Genomic DNA, 14,858 nt, shown 5'->3' with positions numbered 1-14,858 from the left:
AAGGGAGCGGAAGCGTGCTCTCAAGGACGTCTATGCGTTGGAGCCGGTCGCTCCGAAGTTCAACCCATGGTCCTCCTGCCCGATCACTTTTGATCGAAGGGACCACCCCACTAGCATCCATCACGGCGGATTCGCCGCATTGGTCCTAGACCCAATCATTGACGGATTTCACCTCACTAGAGTCCTCATGGACGGCGGCAGCAGCCTGAACCTGCTGTATCAGGATACAGTGCGGAAAATGGGCATAGATCCCTCAAGGATTAAACCCACAAAGACAACCTTTAAAGGATTCATACCAGGTGTAGAAGCCAGCTGTATAGGCTCGGTTACACTCGAAGTGGTCTTCGGATCCCTGGATAATTTTTGAAGCGAAGAGTTAATCTTCGACATAGTCTCATTCCGCAGTGGCTATCATGCCCTGCTCGGACGAACCGCATTCGCAAAATTCAATGCGGTGCCGCACTACGCATATCTCAAGCTCAAGATGCCAGGCCCTCGCGGAGTCATTACGGTAAATGGAAACACCGAACGCTCCCTCCGAACGGAGGAGCACACAGCGGCCCTGGCGGCGGAAGTTCAAAGTAGCCTTTCAAGGCAATTCCCCAATCCGGGTGTTAAGCGTCCGGACAACGTCAAGCGCGCCCGAAGTAACCTACAACAAAGCCGGCTGGCACGCTCCGAGCAAGCATAGCAGTGCGGCCCCAACCCCAACCCTCGCCAGATGGCGATAGCGGTACCACGCGTACATAACTATGCTTTGGAAATACCATGGGCATAAGGGGAGGGGCACAACTACGACACTCCCAGAATACGGCTTAACCGCACTATGGGCTCCCTATTCTGCCGTTTCTTTTTTTATTTATTTCAGGACCCAACTATCCGGAAGGCCTGTCCGGCAATATACTCGCCGAACACACGATGCAACAGCCAGGGAGAGCACAAGCCACGTCAAATGTCCAGGTGGTCTCTATAACGAGCTAAGTACTCGTTTTACTTAAAGGTCTGACAGCTTGCCCCTGGAGGGGGATATGTCAAATAATCCCACCCCTTGCTTACCGCACTACTTGTATCATTCTGCTTTCATAGCAACCCCCTTTAATAAACAATATATAGCTATTATCTATTATTGTATTCATCTATTTTTATACAAATATGTTCAGTCATGACATTTTGCAACCGTACACTTGGTACGGCCAATACACCAGGGGCTTTAGCACCCCATAATACGGTGTGAGAAGACCGAACACTCTCATGAGTGCGGCACCCCGAACTTATAGCACTATATGCATCGGCTCCGAATCATGTCTTGGGTCAATAGTTGGGTTTGCCCGGCTCCCATGTTTTGGTACCTTATGTTCCGCAATGTTGGCTAAGGTAGCGCTGGGAGAACTACTGCAATTGTGCCCCAGTTGAGCTGGGTTAACACCTCAGTAGAGAAAGCTAAAACTGACTATCATGATAATGCGAGAGACCGGTCGCTGTTCGCGAGGTTTTTCGAGTCCTTAAAGACTTATGCCGCTTTGAGCGAGGAGCCGGATTTATCCGGCCCAGGCGTGGATAGCGCCCCGAACTCGGTCTTCCGAATACTAGGGGCTTCGCCGAAATTTAAAATTATAGAATTCTATGGCTAAGTGAGAGTGATAAAGCACTATAAGCCCGATGGCCTTGTTCATTGTGCTGAGCGCCTCCCTAGATGGACCCAAGAATGGGAACAAGAGCGCTCAGATTTATCCCGAACACCCCAGCACTCGTGGCATGGGGGCAGAAGCCGACGAATTGCATCTCTCAGATTTAATAAGCGGTCGCACATAAGGTAATATTTTAAATTAACAAGCGTTGCTTAGCGCATATGAACAAAGTTTTCAGCGCATAGGATCACAGATGCGAGTCTACTCAAAATTAAATCTTTGGAGCATTCACCCGCTATAATGCGGGCACCCTTCAGGACGCCCTCATAATACATCTCGGGCATGCGATACTCCTTGCCCAGCGGTGGCGGGTCCGTCACAAGCTTCTCAGCGTCCATCTTCCCCCAGTGCACTTTAGCACGGGCAAGGGCCCGACGGGCACCTTCAATACAGACGGAGCGCTTGATGACTTCAATCCAGGGACAAGCGTCCACCAGCCGCCGCACCAGACCAAAGTAGCTCCCAGGCATGGCTTCTCCTGGCCACAGCCGAACTATGAGGCCCTTCATGGCCTGTTCGGCCACCTTGTGGAGCTCGACCAGCTGCTTCAGCTAGTCGCTCAGGGGTACCGGATGTCCGGCCTCAGCATATTGATACTAGAACACCTTTTCCGTCGAGCTCCCCTCCTCGGCGCGGTAGAACGCGGCAGCATCAGACACACTACGAGGCAGATCGGCGAACGCTCCTGGAGAGCTCCGGATTCGGGTAAGTAACAGATAATTCACTTTTATATGCTTGCTTTGCATAAAGAATGCCTTACTCGCCGCTATCTTCTTTATCGCCTCGATCTCCTGGAGGGCCTTCTGGGCTTCGGCCTTAGCAGTTTTGGCACTCTCAAGAGCCAAGGCAAGCTCGGACTCTCGAGTCTTCGAGTCACACTCCAAACTCTCGTGTTTCTCCACGAGGGCCTGGAGCTCTAGCCGTACCTCCGCCACCCGCGCCTCCTGTTTCTCTCGCTCAGTGCGCTCCAAGGCCGCACTGTTTTCGGCCTTGGACACCGCCTCCTTCAGGGTCGCCACCTCTGTTGTGGTCCCTGCAACATTCATGTTGGTCCTATCATTATTTGCAACCAGGTATTTCTATATACATTTACATAAGGTATTACGTACCCTCCTTGTCCTCGATCTGCTTCTTGGCACGGCCGAGCTCGTTCTCAGACCGCTCGAGACTTTTCTTCAATGTATCGACCTCCGCAGTCAGTGCGGCAGAGGTCAGCAGCGCAGCCTGCATTCCCATATTGACACATTTATGTTAGACTCCTGCGTATATCTTTTTAGATCCTCAGCTCGGCTTTTCTTTTTGAACACCGAACTGAGCATCAGGGGCTACTGTCTATGCGGTAACATTTTTATATGTTTTACATACCTCGAAGCCTGTTAGCAGGCTGGTACAAGCTTCTGTCATTCCGCTCTTGGCGGACTGAACCTTCTGAATCACCGCACTCATAACAGTGTGGTGCTCCTCGTCGATGGAGGCGCCGTTAAGCGCCTCCAGCAAGTTGTCCGGCGTCTCCGGTTGGACGGAGGCCGCCGGCGTCGAAGACACGCCTTTCTTGCGAAGGCGCCGCCTGCCGGTCTCTGGAACCGATGTTGGTTTTGGAGCGGTGTCCGGCCCAGGGCCGGACTTAGATCCCTCTGGGGTTTTGCCCCCTTTGGGCCTGGAGTCCAGGAGGTCTCCTTGTGGCGCCTCCAGAACCACCTCCTCCTGGTTTAGCCCCTTTTGGGACTCCACCTCAGTGTCGTCTGTAGGGAGAGGGGAGGAGGCCGTCGGAAGTGAAGCGTTGTTCACATCCGACGAGTCCAGGGAGCCGCTCGACGAATAGCCGAGCTGAGCCCGGGGCGGACTACATAATTGAATTCAGCGTCAGAAGGTGCCATACATCAGAGGAGCACCATAAGTTATTCTGGTATCCGGATACTTACGATTTTGCTAGGGGCTTGACCCTGGATGGCCATTCCTCCCCGCCGTCTTCGGCATCGGAGGCGTAGTCCGGCAGAAGGGTCCTCCCCTTCTTGGACCCTCTGCCCCCCCAGTTGGGGCGGCCTCCCTTTTCTTTCCTCCCCTCGCTGGAGGGGGAGAGGCTTCTTCTTCTTCTTCCTCCTCCTCGTCCTCAGAGGCGGAGGGTGCTTCGGGGTTGTCGGGCGATGAATCCGACACCACCATGCACCGGGAACTCTTTCGGGTCCCCGTGGCCTTCTTCTTGGCCTTCTTCTCCGCACCACGTGAGGTGCCGGAACCAGCAGCTTCGTCAAGCGCGTGTCTGCTGGGCCTTCGGGCAAAGGGGCCGGACAGTCAAACTGCCCGGATGTCCTCTTCCAGTCCTGTCAAAGGAGCAGGAGTTTAGATCCCGCATGAAATCAAACCATGAAAATAAAGTGTCCCGAGAAAGACTAAGGACGAGCTTACTTCGGTGGCTTAGCACTTGGCGCAGAATCTGTGATCCTCGGTGATGGGTGGGGAGGCCTCGGAGCTCTTGAATAGCACCTTCCAGGCGTCCTCGTGCTTTGTGTCGAAAAGTCGGGACATGGTCTGGTGCTGGGTCGGGTCGAACTCCCACAAGGTGAAGGCCCGTCGTTCACACGGAAGAATCCGGCGGAAGAGCATGACCTGGACTATGTTGACAAGCTTAACCTTCTTGTTCACCAGGTCTCGGACGCAGGTTTGGAGTCCGGTCACCTCTCCCGGACTACCCCATGATGGGCCCGTCTCCTTCCAAGATGTGAGCCGGGTGGGGATGCCGGATCGAAATTCGGGGACCGCTGCCCATTCAGGGCCACGTGGCTCGGTGATGTAGAACCACCCCGATTGCCATCCTTTGATGGTCTCTACGAAGGCGCCCTCGAGCCATGTGACGTTGGCTATCTTGCCCACCATGGCGCCTCCGCACTCCGCTTGACGTCCGCCCACGACCTTCGGCTTGACGCTGAAGATCTTCAGCCATAGGCCAAAGTGAGGCTGGATGCAGAGGAAGGCCTCGCATACGACGATGAACGCCGAAATGTTGAGGATGAAGTTCGGGGCCAGATCGTGTAAGTCCTGGCCATAGTAGAACATGAACCCCCGGACGAACGGGTGAAGGGGAAAGCCCAGTCCGTGGAGGAAATGGGGAAGAAACACGACCCTCTCATGGGGCCTAGGGGTGGGGACGAGTTGCCCCTCCTCGGGAATCCGGTGTGCGATGTCGTCGGACAAGTATCCGACCTTCCTCAACTTTTTGATTTGCCCCTCGATGACGGAGGAGGCCATCCATCTACCTCCCGCTCCGGACATGATTGGAGAAAGGTCGAGGTGGGAAGTGCGGACCTGGGCGCTGGAGCTCGAGTGCGCGGATGGACAAGCAAGGGAGGAAGAAGGCGTGAATGGAAAGGGTGGATCCTTATCCCCTTATATGGGCGGCCGAGACTATGAGCCCCCACCAGTCTAATAAAACTCGCTTATCTCCCAAGCGTCGCGGTTAATGGCGTGGTTGGGTTACCCACGCCCGTATTGATGAGAATCCCGGAATAAGGGGACACGATCTCTGCTTTGACAAGACATGCCAAGGAAACCGCCTCGCTAAACGCGCGGAGGTGGAACAGTGAAACAAATAATGGCCTGGCCGTGGCGTGATGTCACGCTGCGGAGTACGTCAGCAGATTAGATTTGCGCAAATATTATTCTCTCTACGGTGGCATGTGGAACTTATTTTGCAGAGCCGGACACTATCCTTGTGTTCAACATCTTCTATGGAATATTTGGAGGAGGAACCCGCCTTGCAATGCCGAAGACAATTTGCGTGCCGGACTCGTCGTCATTGAAGCCTGGTTCAGGGGCTATTGAGGGAGTCCTGGATTAGGGGGTGTCCGGATGGCCGAACTATGACCTTTGGCCGGACTCCCGGACTATGAAGATACAAGATTGAAGACTTCGTCCTGTGTCCGGATAGGACTTTCCTTGGCGTGGAAGGCAAGCTTGGCGATTCGATATGAAGATCTCCTCCCATTGTAACCGACTCCGTGTAACCCTAGACCTCTCCGGTGTCTATATAAACCAGAGAGTTTTCGTCCGTAGGACGAACAACAATCATACCATAGGCTATCCCCTAGGGTTTAGCCTCTCTGATCTCGTGGTAGATCCACTCTTGTACTACCCATATCATCAATATTAATCAAGCAGGAGTAGGGTTTTACCTCCATCGAGAGGGCCCGAACCTGGGTAAAAACACCGTGTCCCTTGTCTCTTGTTACCATCCACCTAGACGCACGGTTCGGGACCCCCTACCCGAGATCCGCCGGTTTTGACACCGACATCGAGCGTCTTTCCCTCATGTGACACGTTCTATCTGCCATATTGTTCCACTTGCTCTTGGCCATGGCGATTGCACCTACATCCTAAAGCTCGTCACCCGCTTAATCCGGGACTTCATCTGGCATGATCGTAAGAAGGCGCGTCTAGGTAACTGGCCGGTCAATTGTCCCAAGGTTTGTTACCCACTTGATCTAAGAGGGCTCGGCATCGGCGACATCCACTGCACTAGCATATCTCTCAGGGTTCGCTGGCTATGGCTTCGGGTACCGATCCTTCCCGACCATGGCACCATTTGCCTTTGCCGGAGGACGTTGCTACTCGGGACATCTTCTGCGCTTCCACCGTTTGCATGTTGGGCAATGGGAAGACATGCCACTTCTGGTCAGTTCATTGGCTAGATGGCAAATCGATCGGCGAGATCGCCCCCACCCTCTACAAGCTCGTCCCCCGACGCATTCAGAACAAGCTTCTGGTTCATGACAGCATCCTCAACCGGGATTGGATCCGCGACATCCGAGGAGCTCTTGGTGTCCTTGCCACGGTTGAATACGTCGACCTTTGGAGATGCCTTTGTCTGGTCACCCTCTCCTCCGCCCCAGACACCATCCCTTAGCGCTGGACGGACAACGTAGCATACTCTGCCGCCTCATGCTATTGTACGTTGTTCCATGGGTCCATCCCCCGACTCCGATTGGTGGCTTAAGTGGGAGGGGTGGGCACCCTTGAAGATCAAAATCTCCCTTTGGCTTGCAAAGCAAGAAGATGCCGGACAGTCGAAAGACTCGCGAAGAGAGGGTTGGCCCACCCATCGTGTTGTGTCCTCTATGATCAGGACCCCGAAGACACCCACCTTCTCCTAGTTGGATGTGTCTTCTCTAGGACAATCTGGCACCCCACCCTTGCTTGGTGCAAGTTCACTACTCACCCGCCCGACGACAATGAAGGAAATGTGCCCTAGAGGCAATAATAAAGTTGTTGTTTTATATTTCCTTATTCATGATAAATGTTTATTATTCATGCTAGAATTGTATTAACCGGAAACTTGATACATGTGTGGATACATGGACAAAACACCGTGTCCCTAGTATGCCTCTACTTGACTAGCTCGTTAATCAAAGATGGTTAAGTTTCCTAGCCATAGACATGTGTTGTCATTTGATGAACGAGATCACATCATTAGGAGAATGATGTGATAGACAAGACCCATTCGTTAGCTTAGCATTATGATCATTCAGTTCTATTGCTACTGCTTTCTTCATGGCAAATACATATACCTCCGACTATGAGATTATGCAACTCCCGGATACCGGAGGAATACCTTGTGTGCTATCAAACATCACAACATAATTGGGTGATTATAAAGATGCTCTACAGGTATCTCCGAAGGCGTTTGTTGGGTTGGCATAGATCGAGATTAGGATTTGTCACTCCGATCAGAGTGTTGGGGAACGTAGTAATTTCAAAAAAATTCCTACGCACACGCAAGATCATGGTGATGCATAGCAACAAGAGGGGAGAGTAATGTCCACGTACCCTCGTAGACTGTAAGCGGAAGCGTTATGACAACGCGGTTGATGTAGTCGTACGTCTTCACGATCCGACCGATCCAAGTACCGAACGTACGGCACCTCCGAGTTCAGCACACATTCAGCTCGATGACGATCCCCGGACTCCGATCCAGCAAAGTGTCAGGGATAAGTTCCGTCAGCATGAGGGCGTGGTGATGATGATGATGTTCTACCGGCGCAGGGCTTCGCCTAAACTCCGTGATGATATGACCGAGGTGGAATATGGTGGAGGGGGGCACCGCACACGGCTAAGGAACGATCATGTAGATCAACTTGTGTGTCATGGGGTGCCCCCCTGCCCCCGTATATAAAGGAGCAAGGGGAGGAGGGCCGGCCAAGGAGGAGGAGGCGCGCCCAAGGGGGGAGTCCTACTCCCACCGGGAGTAGGACTCCACCTTTCCTAGTAGGAGTAGGAGAGAAGGAAGGGGAAGAGAGAAGGGAAGGAAGGAGGGGGTGCGGCCCCTTCCCCTAGTCCAATTCGGACTAGGCCTTGGGGGGGGGCACGCGGCCTGCCCTAGGCAGCCCCTCTCTCTTTCCCGTATGGCCCAATAAGGCCCAATACTTCTCCCCGGCGAATTCCCGTAACTCTCCGGTACTCCGATAAATACCCGAATCACTCGGAACCTTTCCGAAGTCCGAATATAGTCGTCCAATATATCAATCTTTACGTCTTGACCATTTCGAGACTCCTCGTCATGTCCCCGATCTCATCCGGGACTCCGAACTCCTTCGGTACATCAAACATATAAACTCATAGTAAAACCGTCATCGTAACGTTAAGCGTGCGGACCCTACGGGTTCGAGAACTATGTAGACATGACCTAGAACTATTCTCGGTCAATAACCAATAGCGGAACCTGGATGCTCATATTGGCTCCCACATATTCTACGAAGATCTTTATCGGTCAAGCCGCATAACAACATACGTTGTTCCCTTTGTCATCGGCATGTTACTTGCCCGAGATTCGATCGTCGATATCCAATAGCTAGTTCAATCTCGTTACCGGCAAGTCTCTTTACTCGTTACGTAATACATCATCTCGCAACTAACTCATTAGTCACATTGCTTGCAAGGCTTATAGTGATGTGCATTACCGAGAGGGCCTAGAGATACCTCTCCGACAATCGGAGTGACAAATCCTAATCTCGAAATACGCCAACCCAACATGTACCTTCGGAGACACCTGTAGAGCTCCTTTATAATCACCCAGTTATGTTGTGACGTTTGGTAGCACACAAAGTGTTCCTCCGGTAAACGGGAGTTGCATAATCTCATAGTCATAGGAACATGTATAAGTCATGAAGAAAGCAATAGCAACATACTAAACGATCAAGTGCTAAGCTAACGGAATGGGTCAAGTCAATCACATCATTCTCCTAATGATGTGATCCCGTTAATCAAATGACAACTCTTTTGTCCATGGCTAGGAAACATAACTATCTTTGATAAACGAGCTAGTCAAGTAGAGGCATACTAGTGACAGTATGTTTGTCTATGTATTCACACATGTATTATGTTTCCGGTTAATACAATTCTAGCATGAATAATAAACATTTATCATGATATAAGGAAATAAATAATAACTTTATTATTGCCTCTAGGGCATATTTCCTTCAGTCTCCCACTTGCACTAGAGTCAATAATCTAGTTCACATCAGCATGTGATTCAACACCAATATTCACATCTGTATGTGATTAATACCCATAGTTCACATCGTCATGTGATCAACACCCAAAGGGTTTACTAGAGTCAATAATCTAGTTCACATTGCTATGTGATTAACACCCAAAGAGTACTAAGGTATGATCATGTTTTGCTTGTGAGAGAAGTTTAGTCAACGGGTCTGTCATATTACAGAGTCGTATGTATTTTGCAAATACTCTATGTTTACAATGCTTTGCACAGAGCTACTCTAGCTAATTGCTCCCACTTTCAATATGTATCCAGATTGAGACTTAGAGTCATCTGGATCGGTGTAAAAGCTTGCACTGATGTAACTTTTTACGACGGGCTCTTTTATCACCTCCATAATCGAGAAGTATTTCCTTGGTCCTCACTAAGGATATTCTTGACCGCTGTCCAGTGATCTACTATTAGATCAAAATTGTATTCCTTTGCCAAACACAGAGCAAGGTATACAATAGGTCTGGTTCACAGCATAGCATACTTTATAGAACCTATGACTGAGGCATAGGGAATGACTTTTCATTCTCTTTCTATTTTCTGCCATAGTCGGGTTTTGAGTCTTACTCAACTTCACACCTTACAACACAGGCAAGAACTCTTTCTTTGACTGTTCCATTTTGAACTACTTCAAAAAAATTATCAAGGTATGTACTCATTGAAAAACTTATCAAGCGTCTTGGTCTATCTATATAGATCTTGATGCTCAATGTGTAAGCAACTTCACCGAGGTCTTTCTTTGAAAAACTTCTTTCAAACACTCCTTTATGCTTTCCAGAAAATTCTACACCATTTCCAATTAATAATATGTCATTCACATATACTTATCAGAAATGTTGTAGTGCTCCCACTCACTTTTTTGTAAATACAGGTCTTTCCAAAAGTGTATATTCCAACTCCGAGATGCTTGCACCAGTCCATTGATGGATTGCTGGAGCTTGCACACTTTGTTAGCATCTTTAGGATTGACAAAAACTTTCTGGTTGCATCATATACAACTCTTCTTTAATAAATCCACTAAGGAATGCAGTTTTAACATCCATTTGCCAGATTTCATAAAATGTGGCAATTGCTAACATGATTCAGACAGACTTAAGCTTCGATACGAGTGAGAAAATCTCATCGTATTCAATACCTTGAACTTGTTGAAAACCTTTCGCAACAAGTCGAGCTTAGTAGATAGTAACACTACTATCAGTGTCCGTCTTCCTCTTGAGGATCCATTTATTTTCTATGGCTTGCCGATCATCGGGCAAGACAACCAAAGTCCACACTTTGTTCTCATATATGGATCCCATCTCAGATTTCATGGCCTCAAACCATTTCGCGGAATCTGGGCTCATCATCGCTTCCTCATAGTTCGTAGGTTCATCATGGCCTAGTAACATGACTTCTAGAACATGATTACCGTACCACTCTGGTGCGGATCTTACTCTGGAAGACCTACGAGGTTTGGTAGCAACTTGATCTGAAGTTTCATGATCATCATCATTAACTTCCTCACTAATTGGTGTAGGAATCACTGGAACTGATTTCTGTGATGAACTACTTTCCAATAAGGGATAATGTACAATTACCTCATCAAGTTCTACTTTCCTCCCACTCACTTCTTTCGAGAGAAACTTCTTCTCTAGAAAGAATCCATCTTAGCAACGAATAACTTGCCTTCGGATCTGTGATAGAAGGTGTACCCAATAGTTACCTTTGGGTATTCTATGAAGACGCATTTCTCCGATTTGGGTTCGAGCTCATCAGGTTGAAAACCTTTTTCATATAAGCATCGCAACTCCAAGTTTTAAGAAACGACAGCTTAGGTTTACTGCTAAACCATAGTTCATACGGTGTCGTCTCAACGGATTTAGATGTTGCCCTATTAAATGTGAATGCAGTTGTCTCTAATGCATAACCTCAAAACGATAGTGGTAAACCGATAAGAGACATCATAGATCGCACCATATCTAGTAAAGTATGATTACGACGTTCGGACACACCATTACATTGTGGTGTTCCAGATGGCGTGAGTTGCGAAACTATTTCACATTGTTTCAAATGAAGACCAAACTCATAACTCAAATATTCGTCTCCACGATCAGATCGTAGAAACTTTATTTTTCTTGTTACGATGATTTTTCCACTTCACTCTGAAATTCTTTGAATTTTTCAACTATTTCAGACTTTATGTTTCATTAAGTAGATATACCCATATCTGCTCAAATCATCTGTGAAGGTTAGAAAATAACGATACTTGCCACGAGCCTTAACACTCATCGGATCGCATACATCGGTATGTATTATTTCCAATAAGTCAGTAGCTCGTTCCATTGTTCTGGAGAACGGAGTTTTAGTCATCTTTCCCATAAGGCACGGTTCGCAAGCATCAAATGATTCATAACCAAGTGATTCAAAAAATCTATCTTTATGGAGTTTCTTCATGCGCTTTACACCGATATGACCCAAACGGCAGTGCCACAAATAACTTGCACTATCATTATTAACTTTGCATCTTTTGGCATCAATATTATGAATATGTGTATCACTACGATCGAGATCCAATAAACTATTTTCATTGGGTGTATGACCATAGAAGGTTTTATTCATGTAAATAGAACAACAATTATTCTCTAGCTTTAAATGAATAACCGTATTGCAATAAACATGATCAAATCATATTCATGCTCAACGCAAATGCCAAATAACATTTATTTAGGTTCTACACAAATCTCAAAAGTGTAGGGAGAGTGTGATGATGATCATATCAATCTTGGAACTACTTCCAACACACATCGTCACTTCACCCTCAACTAGTCTCTGTTTATTCCGTAACTCCTGTTTCGAGTTACTAATATTTAGCAACCGAACAAGTATCAAATACTCAGGGGCTACTATAAACACTAGTAAAGTACATATCAATAACATGTATATCAAAGTATCCTTGTTCACTTTGCCATCCTTCTTATCCACCAAAAATTCAGGGCATTTCCGCTTCCAGTGACCATTTTCTTTGCAGTGTAAGCACTCAGTTTCAGGCTTTGGTCCAGCTTTGGGCTTCTTTGCGGTAGTGACAACTTGCTTGCCATTTTGCTTGAAGTTTCCTTTCTTTCCCTTTGCCCTTTTCTTGAAACTAGTGATCTTGTCAACCATCAACACTTGATGCTCTTTCTTGATTTCTACCTTCATTGATTTCAACATCACGAAGAGCTCGGGAATCGTTTTCGTCATCCGTTGCATACTGTAGTTCATCACAAAGTTCTACTAACTTGGTGATGGTGACTAGAGAACTCTATCAGTCACTATCTTATCTGGAAGATTAACTCCCACTTGATTCAAGCGATTGTAGTACCCAGACAATCTGAGCACATGCTCACTAGTTGAGCAATTCTCCTCCATCTTTTAAGCAAAGTATTTGTCAGAGGTCTCACACCTCTTGACACGGGCATGAGTCTGAAATACCAATTTCATCTCTTGAAACATCTTATATGTTCCATGACGTTTCAAAAACGTTTTTGTAGTCCCGGTTCTAAGCCATAAAGCATGGTGCACAAAACTATCAAGTAGTCATCATATTGAGCTAGCCAAACGTTCATAACGTCTGCATCTGCTCCTGCAATAGGTCTGTCACCTAGCGGTGCATTAAGGACATAATTCTTCTATGCAGCAATGAGGATAAACCTCAGATCACGGATCCAATCCGCATCATTGCTACTAACATCTTTCAACACAATTTTCTCTAGGAACATATCAAAATAGACATATGAAAGCAACAATGCAAGCTATTGATCTACAACATAATTTGCAAAATACTACGAGGACTAAGTTCATGATAAATTAAAGTTCAATTAATCATATTACTTAAGAACTCCCACTTAGATAGACATCCCTCTAATCCTCTAAGTGATTACGTGATCCATATCAACTACACCATGTCCGATCGTCACGTGAGATGGAGTAGTTTCAACAGTGAACATCAATATGTTGATCATATCTACTATATGATTCACGCTCGACCTTTCAGTCTCTGTGTTCCGAGGCCATATTTGTTATATGCTAGGCTCGTCAATTTTAACCTGAGTATTCTGCGTGTGCAACTGTTTTGCACCCGTTGTATTTGAACATAGAGCCTATCACACCCGATCATCACGTGGTGTCTCAGCACGAAGAACTTTCGCAACGGTGCATACTCAAGGAGAACACTTCTTGATAATTTTAGTGAGGGATCATCTTATAATGCTACCGTCAATCAAAGCAAGATAAGATGCATAAAAGATAAACATCACGTGCAATCAATATAAGTGATATGATATGGCCATCGTCATCTTGTGCTTGTGATCTCCATCTTCGAAGCACCGTCATGATCACCATTGTCATCGGCGTGACACCTTGATCTTCATCGTAGCATCATTGTCGTCTCGCCAATCTTATGCTTCTACGACTATCGCTACCGCTTAGTGATAAAGTAAAGCATTACAGGGCGATTGCATTGCATACAATAAAGCGACAACCATATGGCTCCTGCCAGTTGCCGATAACTCTGTTACAAAACATGATCATCTCATACAATAAAATTTAGCATCATGTCTTGACCATATCACATCACAACATGCCCTGCAAAAACAAGTTAGACGTCCTCTACTTTGTTGTTGCAAGTTTTACGTGGCTGCTATGGGCTGAGCAAGAACCGTTCTTACCTACGCATCAAAACCACAACGATAGTTTGTCAAGTTGGTGCTGTTTTAACCTTCGCAAGGACCGGGCGTAGCCACACTCGGTTCAACTAAAGTGAGAGAGACAGACGCCCGCCAGTCACCTTTAAGCACGAGTGCTCGTAACGGTGAAACCAGTCTCGCGTAAGCGTACGCGTAATGTCGCTCCGGGCCACTTCATCTCACAATACCGCTGAGCCAAAGTATGACATGCTGGTAAGCAGTATGACTTGTATCGCCCACAACTCACTTGTGTTCTACTCGTGCATATGACATCTACGCATAAAACCAGGCTCGGATGCCACTATTGGTGTACGTAGTAATTTCAAAAAAATTCCTATGCACACGCAAGATCATGGTGACGCATAGCAATGAGAGGGGAGAGTAATGTCCACGTACCCTCGTAGACCGTAAGCGGAAGCGTTATGACAACGCGGTTGATGTAGTCGTACGTCTTCACGATCCGACCAATCCAAGTACCGAACGTACGGCACCTTCGAGTTCAGCACATGTTCAGCTCGATGACGATCCCCAGACTCCGATCCAGCAAAGTGTCGGGGATAAGTTCCGTCAGCACGACGGCATGGTGACGATGATGATGTTCTACCAGCGCAGGGCTTCATCTAAACTCCGCGATGATATGACCGAGGTGGAATATGGTGGAGGGGGGCACCGCACACGGCTAAGGAACGATCACGTAGATCAACTTGTGTGTCATGGGGTGCCCCCCTGCCCCCGTATATAAAGGAGCAAGGGGAGGAGGGCCGGCCAAGGAGGAGGAGGCACGCCCAAGGGGGGAGTCCTACTCCCACCGGGAGTAGGACTCCACCTTTCCTAGTAGGAGTAGGAGAGAAGGAAGGGGAAGAGAGAAGGGAAGGAAGGAGGGGGTGCGGCCCCTCCCCCTAGTCCAATTCGGACTAGGCCTTGGGG

This window comes from Triticum dicoccoides, chromosome 4B (genome assembly GCF_002162155.2).
Source record: "Triticum dicoccoides isolate Atlit2015 ecotype Zavitan chromosome 4B, WEW_v2.0, whole genome shotgun sequence".
NCBI lineage: Eukaryota > Viridiplantae > Streptophyta > Magnoliopsida > Poales > Poaceae > Triticum > Triticum dicoccoides.
The sequence above is the reverse complement of the archived record's forward strand: the minus strand, read 5'-3'. Positions refer to the sequence as shown.